We start from the raw sequence: 9,776 nt of genomic DNA on the forward strand, positions 1-9,776 counted from the left end.
ATTATTGCAAATACAAATTATAGTTCTTCAAGGTGTGTTTGAGATTGGGATAAATGGCTCATTTATTGTCTGAGTTCACAATATTTTGTGACACAATAACTTGTAAGTTACTCAAAATTTCGAATAGAAAGACTTGCATTCTCAAAGCAGTATATTTTAATTTTAGATTATAACATAGTTTAGTAACAAACTTTTCAAATATTTGTTGGACATCAGTTTGTTTGTTTAGAATTAAGCACAAAGCTGCACAATGGGCTATCTGTGCTCTGTACACCATGGGCATCGAAACCCAGATTTTAGTGGTGTGAGTCTGCAGACATACCGCTGTGTCATTAGGGGCTTGGACGTCAGTATGAGCAATTTTCTAACATCTAAATTGAATTTTATTAGGTGTCAGTTAAGTCCTCAAATGTTACCTAAGAGTATTAATAATAGACGTAACACACTTAGCAGATTAAGTAAAAAATATTAATTCTTGAAGCTTTTGTCTTTGATTGATAATGTAGCACCAAAGAAACTGCTGTTGTGGCATATAACACAACTCATTAAAGACATGAGTCCTTAGGGGCTCATAACAGTCCTCAAATGTTACCTAAGAGTATTAATAATAGACGTAATACACTTAGCAGATTAAGTAAAAAATATTAATTCTTAAAGCTTTTGTCTTTGATTGATAATGTAGCACCAAAGAAACTGCTGTTGTGGCATATAATACAACTCATTAAGGACATTCATTTGAAGCATTCTTGGAAATTTCACACGCACACATTTATATTCTTGTGGGATCACTGACCATTAACAGGGAGCCAAAGGGTCTGATATTACTGAAGATGAAAACATTTTTAAATTGTTCAGTTACTAATTTTGCTTATGCTTGTGATTTTTTTGGATAAAATACAAATAATTTTCACAATGAAATGTTATTACGTAAATTTCAAATATTTGCACATTTTATAGAAATGTAATATAAAAAATTTTCACCATTTCAGTTTTAATTTGATAAAAATACGTATATACTGAATATACTTTATATATGTATATATACAGTCATAAACTATAGCAGTTTATAAAATAACTTTTAAAATATTTTAAGTGTAATATTTTTATCATTTGAGTTATCTATGATTACACAAGATAACATCTACACACTCACATAATTTTGAAAGGTATTTTTAAAGCATTTAATTATTTTCCTATTGTAAATAATATGATATGATGATGGATTTTAATGAATCTTTGTAGGCATTGGAGCCTTTTAACAATAAAATATTGTTTTCACTGCATAATGCTCCTGTCTTACTGGTAAATATCAGTTATTCTCTTTGAAATGAAACATCTGTTTTCAATTGCCTAACTTTAAACTTCATACAACGTTTGAACCACTTACTTAATCAAATAAAATTCTGGTTCTTATTCCATAGTATCAACCATTATTTGTATCTTGATAAAATTATTGCAAATATTAACAACAAAGGCACCATATATAAATATACTCTTCAAAAAAAGAAAGGCAAAAGGATCAACATGGATCAACTCGTGACCGTCCACGATCTGGCAGACCTCGTGTGACCACGCCCGCACAGGATCACTACATCCGGTTACGTGACCTTCAGGATAGGACCACCACTGCGACGTCTACTGCTTCAACAGACCTTTTGCACATTCGAGGGAATCTTACGGCTCAACGATACGTCGACGAGATTCTAAGACCCCATGTGCAACCCATCATGGTGAACTTCAATGACGTTTTTCAACACGACAACGCCCGTCCTCACACATCCCGACTCACCACTGTCTTCTTGAGACACCACAACATCAACATTCTTCCATGGCCCTCCAGATCACCACATTTAAGCCCCATCGAACATCTTTGGGACGAGTTGGACCGACGTCTGCGACGGCGACAACCTCAACCGCAGACTCTACCTCAGCTTGCAGCAGCTATGCAGGCTGAGTGGACAGCCATTCCACAGGATGTGATTCGTCATCTCATCGCTTCCATGGGCAGGAGATGCCAAACAGTTATTGATGCTCACGGGGCATACTCGTTATTGACGTTGAGTGACGTTAAACTTCAACTAGTGAGCGTGGACTTCGCCTTTGCAGACTTTGATTTTCAGCAGTGACTGTGCATAGTTTCACACATGTCACACAGAACTACCCGGAATAAACTTGTTAACAATATGTCTCATATTTTGCCTTTTGCGTTTCTTTTTTGAAGACTATATGTTTTGAATCCCATTGGAAAATAATGGTGGTGTAAAGGTTTAAAATTATTTAAGTATGATTATTTACACACATTGAAAACCTTCAGTAGTCTAATGTATTTGATTGAGGTAAAAAAAGCTAAAAGAATTAGGAATCGTTTTTTAGAGAAATTTATAATTTGAAAACAAGAAGGCTATTTTAACCTTGATATAAGATTTTGATTTGGGCTACCATTGCATTTAATAGCATATAAGGCTCGCTGGCATACAACAACTACAGTAGTGGTTGGAATACTATTAATGTAATTAGTTTGTTATAACAACAGTTTTATGATATGAAGTTTGTGAATGCTAACTTAGAAAAGGTATTCACTCCATAACAACTGTTATACAAGTGTTCATTGTCTGTCCCTAGTAGAACAGAGGTAAGTCTTTGAATTTATAATGCTAAAATCAGGGTTTTGATTCCCTTAGTGGACACAGCAGATAGCCCGTTGTTGCTTTGCTATAACAAAACAAACACATTCTGTCTGATATGTCTAGAATATTATCTACCATCCACTCACCATATTGTCTGACTGAAATTATATATGAATGAAATCATTAGATCATTAATGCATGTAATAAACCTTTGAAGTCCACAGTACATGTAGTTTTAAATTAATTAATGCATTCGGAGGGAGATTTTAAGTTTTTAACTTGTTATATTATATTCTTAAAGTTTATTTGCAATTTTTCTCTATTTTGTTTCACACAACTATTTAAAAGTTATTATATTTTATTAGAATATCTCTCCTTTATGATTGAACCTTTTACATTTATTACTCATGTAAAATAATAACATTTGGTCAATCTAGAATCTCTTAAAGCTGAAAAATTATATATCTGAGACAGCTCATATCATTATGTTTTCATCATCAACTTTGAGGGTTATTTTTAGGAGTCACAGGACGATGAAAAATTCTGTACATATAAAAAATTTGCTAATGTGTTCATGGGCTATGTAGCAGTGGTAGTGGATTTATCAAGTGGAAGCTGACGTATGCTCCATAGAGAGCCATTGTGTGGGTTTTCTGTACATTAAAACACAGCTGGCTACAGTACAATGTTTTATCTCATTAGACAGGACTTAGTGTACAAACAGTACTGGTATGTTTTGTTGTTTTTCTGGTCATAATCAGCTATGTTTTTTGAGTGGTTGTGATACATGCTTTATTAAATAGTGGGGTTTAACTACATTGCTTTAGTGATTATGTTGTGAATTTTATTTCCTGAAGAAAGGTAATTATAGCCTTTAGGTGTTATTTATCATCCCTATCTGGTAAAACATAACAGAAGTGATCATGTTGTATATTTTGTTTTTTAGTGAGGTATGAGTTTAGTGCATTATGTAATCATAATATTTGATTTTTGTCCTGTTGAGATGTTTATCCAGTGTTTTGGTATCATGAAAATTCTAGTTAAAATAATGATATCTAGATATTTTCAAACATTTGTTAACTTTTCATAAGTTTATACAATCCTTGTCTTCAGCAATTTTACTCGTGAAAAACTTTAAAGGAACTCAACATTAACAGTTTTATGCCCTGTAAAAGTGTTTCTTGTGCATAACATCAGGGTCATAAAAGCAAGAACTTGTTTATCCTTTTTAATACTACTAAAATATTATTGTATAAACATTTGATCATTTTTTAGGTTTTGTAATGTCATTAAAACTTTTAATTACTTTTCCATTATTTACAATTTGTTACCCTCTTATAAGTAACAAAAAAAACAATGTGCTCATTACCTTTAAGGAGTTTCAAAATGACAGGGTTTGTAATTTTGTTGTTTTCTGACAATAATTATATTTGCTTAGGCTGCAAGCTAAGAAGTGATGCATTAAATTAATCTTGATTCTCCTTTATTATGTTTATAAAGAATACTTGATTATGAGTTCCAATAAAAATTGCCAGGTTTATCAGCAGCATCACTTAAAACCTCTAGATACCTACCTTGTAGCTTAATATTGGAAAATGTCACTACCACAGCAAGTTCTTGGATATAAAATATGGCAATTATCAGTCAGGTTTTCAAAGAAATCTATGCAGTCTTGATGACATTCTGTAAACCCTGACATAATGTGATTGGGATTAACTTGTTGCCACTTGCTGGTAATATCAGTAGCAGGTTACCACAGAGATGTATTGTTCTTACCATGCATACACAGTAAATGCCATTGAAATAATGCACTTTATGTAATTTCAGATTACTGTACCTATATAAACAGCTGTTTTATGTTGGACGAAATTCTCCTGCAGGGTTAAGAACCTAAAAGAACAAACCAACATTTACTATTATGGAGTATATATAGCTGCAAATCTACAGTATGACTTAAATGAGTCTTACAAATCATAATGATCAAGTCTGATTGTAAGCACTTGTCTGTAATGGCAGATTCATTGCTCTTAACTTTAACCCTCTGTTCCTAGAAACATTTCTTGAGACGTCTCTGAACTAAGTAGTTTAGAATTAGTAGATATTTTATTTTTACCTAAAAACATTGAATGAATTTATTATTTCTTAAAAAGTTATTGAAGTTGCTATTTAAGAGATGTTTTCTTGTAGGAAAGACAAATAGAAAGTTCACTAACATAAGTTTCAGTATTAAATGATAAAGAGAAACAACAAACAAACATGCAAATCAGGTACATATTGTAATGATGCCAGGAAAACACTAGGTAAAAAAATCAATTAAAAAAAAACAAAATATAGGAGTTTGAGAGTGTTTACAAGAGAATAACTTATTGTTTAATTTTAAAAGTATAATAAAGAGAACAGACTACTAATATTCATCACTGGTACAACTCACTTACCATTTCAAACAATACAATAGTCTTCTTCTGCTAGATGGTCGTGTTTAACCTTCCAGTCCTCTTTACCTCAAAATTAATATCTGTAATGTTAAACATCTTTTTTCTTGATCATTTAATGGGAGTGTGTACAAAGAGAGCATACTCATATCAAGAATTTCAACTTACATTCTTAATCCAGTGAATAATGTCACTCCATGACCTTTGTTCACTGACAGCATTGGTCATGAAATATTGGTCAGACTTGCGGGGGTCAATTATCTGTTATAGCCGTTCGGTTACTCCCGAAGGACAAGGCGCTGAGGTCATGGTAGCATTGCAAAACTGGATCAAGTAATAGACAATTTACCGACTTTGTTCGGTGAAGTACTCGTGTAATGTGCGTTCTGATTACTGATTTACAGCATATAATGTTACATTTCACAACGTTCACACAGTGTTACATAACAACGTTCACACAATGTTACATAACAACGTTGATTATTCGCTATGAAGTGACTGCATTTTGACTATTTCATAACAGCGTTATGGTATAACGTGACCAAATCACAACCAAATTGTGGCAACACATGACGTTGCAACTCTCATATATGGGACACTGGACATTACTTGGTTGAGAGGGGAAAACATTTCATTCTGAAATTCATTCCTAATTATGTAACATCAATTTGGCGCCCCACCCCCGACGCTGCGCCCGGGGACAGATGTACACCCGTGACCCCCCCCCCTTTCCCTAGCTACGCCACTGGCGAACGTGTAATCTTTTTAAGCCAAAAATCATGAACGGTGGAACTTTCTATTTAAAACACCAATAAAAAGTATTTTAATTAGTAAAGAAAAATCCTACCAGGAATAATATATTTTTGTGTGATAATCCTCCATATGAAACAAGCATCTCAACGTTACTTGTTTCAGATTACCCTTAGTAACTACAAGTACTTCTCATTACTTTCGCCCGGCATGGCCATGTGGTTCAAGCACTCGACTTGTAATCCAAGGGTCGCGGGTTAAAATCCTCGTCGCACCAAACATGCTCGCTCTTTTAGAAGTGGGTGCGTTTTAACGTAACGGTCAATCCCACTATTCGTTGTTAAAAGAGTAACGCAAGAAATTAGCGGTAGGTACTGATGATCAGCTGTCTTTTTACCTACTCTTACATTGCTAAATTAGGGACGACAAGCGTAGATAGCCCTCAAATAGCCTCAAGCGAAACAAAAACAAATATTGATTTTAATACTTGAATTTTGTATAATTATAGTGTATATGTCGATGTGTTTCTTAGTGAATACCTGGATTGGTATGATTATAGTATTTATGTCGATGTGTTTCTCAGTGAATACCTGGATATGGTATGATTATAGTAAATATGTGGATGGATTTGGTATGATTATAGTATTTATGTCGATGTGTTTCTTAGTGAATACCTGGATTTGGTAGGATTATAGTATATATATGTCAATGTGTTTCTCAGTGAATACCTGGATATGGTATGATTATAGGAAATATGTGGATGGATTTGGAATGATTATAGTATATATGTCGATGTGTTTCTCAGTTAATACCTGGATATGGTATGATTATAATAAATATGTGGATGGATTTGGTATGATTATAATAAATATGTGGATGGTTTGGTATGATTATAGTATATATGTCGATGTGTTTGGTATGATTATAGTATATATGTCGAGTGAATACCTGATTTGGTATGACTATAGTATAAAATGTCAGTTGTGTTTGGTATGATTATAGTATTTATGTCGATATTTTCTTAGTGAATACCTGGATTTGGTATGACTATAGTATAAATGTCGGTGTGTTTGGTATGATTATAGTATTTATGTCGATGTGTTTCTTAGTGAATACCTGAATTTGTATGATTATAGCAATATGTTTCGATGTGTTTGGTATGATTATAGTATTTATGTCGATGTGTTTCTTAGTGAATACCTGTATATGTATGTGTCGATGTTTGGTATGATTATAGTATTTATGTTGATGTTATCAGTGAATACCGGATAATACGATTATAGTATTTATGTCGATATTTTCTAAGTAAATACCTGGATTTGGTATGATTATAGTATATGTCGATGTGTTGGTATGAGTATGGTATTTATGTCAATGTGAACATTAGTGAATACCTGGATTTGGTATGATTATAGTATATGTGTCGATGTGTTTGGTATGATTATAGTATTTATGTCGATGTGTTTCTTAGTGAATACCTGGATTTGGTATGATTATAGTATGCATATGTCGATGTGTTTGGTATGATTATAGTATTTATGTTGATGTGTGTTTCTCAGTGAATACCTGGATATAATATGATTATAGTATTTATGTCGATATTTTTCTAAGTAAATACCTGGATTTGGTATGATTATGGTATCATATATTGATGTGTTGAGGTATGATTATGAGTATTTTATGTCGATGTGTTTCTTAGTGAATACCTGGATTTGGTATGATTATAAGTATATGTGTCGATGTGTTTGGGTATGATTATAGTATTTTATGTCGATCTGTTTCTTAATTGAATACACTGGATTTGGTATGATTATAGTATATATGTCGATATTGTTTGGTATGATTATAGTATTTATGTTGATGTGTTTTCAGTGAATACCTGGATTTGGTATGGTTATAGTATATATATGTCTGATGGATTTGGTATGATTATAGTCTTGATGTCGATGTGTTTCTTAGAGAATACCTGGATATGGTATGATTATAATATAGAGGTCAATGTGTTTCTTAGTAAAATGTACCTGGATTTGGTATAGTTACAGTGTTTACGTCAATGTGTTTCTTAGTGAAACAAACAACATATAAAGTGTAAAATATGCGAATTGAGGTTAGAACCGGTTTGATCCGTATGAAATCGGTTTGATTCGGTTTAAAAGAAGGATTCTTGTAATACAGTTAAAACAGCATATAAAGTGTAAAAACATGGAAATTGAGGTTTGATCCGGTTGGAACCAGATTAATCCGGTTTGAACCGCTTTAGAAGAAGAATTCTTGTAATACGGTTAAAACAGCATATATAGTGTAAAAACATGCGAATTGATGTTAGAACCGGTTTGATCCAGTTTAAAAGAAGAATTCTTGTAATACGGTCAAAACAACATATAAAGTGTAAAAACATACAAATTGAGGTTAGTACCGGTTTGATTCGGATGGAACCGGTTAAAACCGGTTTAAAAGAAGAATTATTGTAATTCGGTTAAAACAGCATATAAATTGTAAAAACATAGAATTGAGGTTAGAACCGGTTTGATGCAGTTTAAAAGGAGGATTCTTGAAATACGGTTATAACAGCATATAAAATGTAAAACTTGCAAATTGAGGTTAGTACCGGTTTGATCCGGTTAGAACCGGTTAAAACCGGTTTAAAAGAAGAATTCTTGTATTGTCAAAAACAGCAAATAAAGAGTAAAAACATGTGAATTGAGGTGAGAACCTATATGAACCGGTTAAAACCGGTTTAAAAGAAGAATTCTTGTAATAAAGTGAAAACAGCATATAAAGTGTAAAAACATGCGAATTGAGGTTAGAACCGGTTTGATTAGGTTGGAACCAGTTAAAACCGGTTTAAAAGAAGATTTCTTGTAGTAAGGTCAAAACAGAATATAAATATGCAAATTGTGGTAGGAACCAGTTTAATCCGGTTCAAAAGAAAAATTCTTTTAATAAAATCAAAAGAGCATATAAAGTGTAAAAACATGCAAATTGATATTAAAATCGATTTGATCCGGTTGGAACCGGTTAAAACCGGTTTAAAAGAAGAATCCGGTCAAAACAGCATTTTTAGTGTAAAAACATGCAAATTGATGTTAGAACCGGTTTGATCCGTTGGAACCAGTTAAAACTGGTTTAAAAGAAAGATTATTGTATAACGGTCAAAACAGAATATAAATATGCAAATTGAGGTAGGAACCAGTTTAATTCGGTTTAAAAGAAGAATTCTTGTAATTCGGTTAAAACAGCATATAAAGTGTAAAAACATGCGAATTGAGGTTAGAACCGGTTTGATGCGGTTTAAAAGGATGATTCTTGTAATACGGTAAAACAGCATGTAAAATGTAAAAACTTGCAAATTGAGGCTACTACCGGTTTGATCCGTTCGAACTGGTTAAAAGCGGTTTAAAAGAAGAATATTTGTAATACGGTTAAAACAGCATATAAACTGTAAAACATGCGAAATGAGGATAGAACTGGTTTGATCGGTTGAAATCGGTTAATACCGGTTTAAAAGAAAAATTCTTGTAATACGGTTAAAACAGCATATAAAGTGTAAAAACAGAATTAGAGGTTAGAACAGTTAAAAAACCGGTTTAAAAGAAGATTTCTTTTAATGCAGTTAAAACAGCATATAAAGTGTAAAAAAAAAACATGCGAAATTGAGGTTTGATCCAGGTTTAAAAGAAAGGATTCGGTTTTGTAATACAGTTAAAACAGCATATAAAGTGTAAAAACATGGAAATTGAGGTTTGATCGGTTGGAACCAGATTAATCCGGTTTGAACCGCTTTTAGAAGAAGAATTCTTGTAATACGGTCAAAACAGCATATAAAGTGTAAAACATGCAAATTGAGGTTAGAACCTGTTTGATCCAGTGGAAACCGATTAAAACCGGTTTAAAAGAAGAATTCTTGTAATACGGTTAAAACAGCATATAAAGTGTAAAAACATGCAAATTGAGGTTAGAACCGGTT

Source organism: Tachypleus tridentatus, unplaced genomic scaffold (assembly GCF_004210375.1).
Source record: "Tachypleus tridentatus isolate NWPU-2018 unplaced genomic scaffold, ASM421037v1 Hic_cluster_2, whole genome shotgun sequence".
In the NCBI taxonomy this organism is placed as follows: Eukaryota; Metazoa; Arthropoda; class Merostomata; order Xiphosura; family Limulidae; genus Tachypleus; species Tachypleus tridentatus.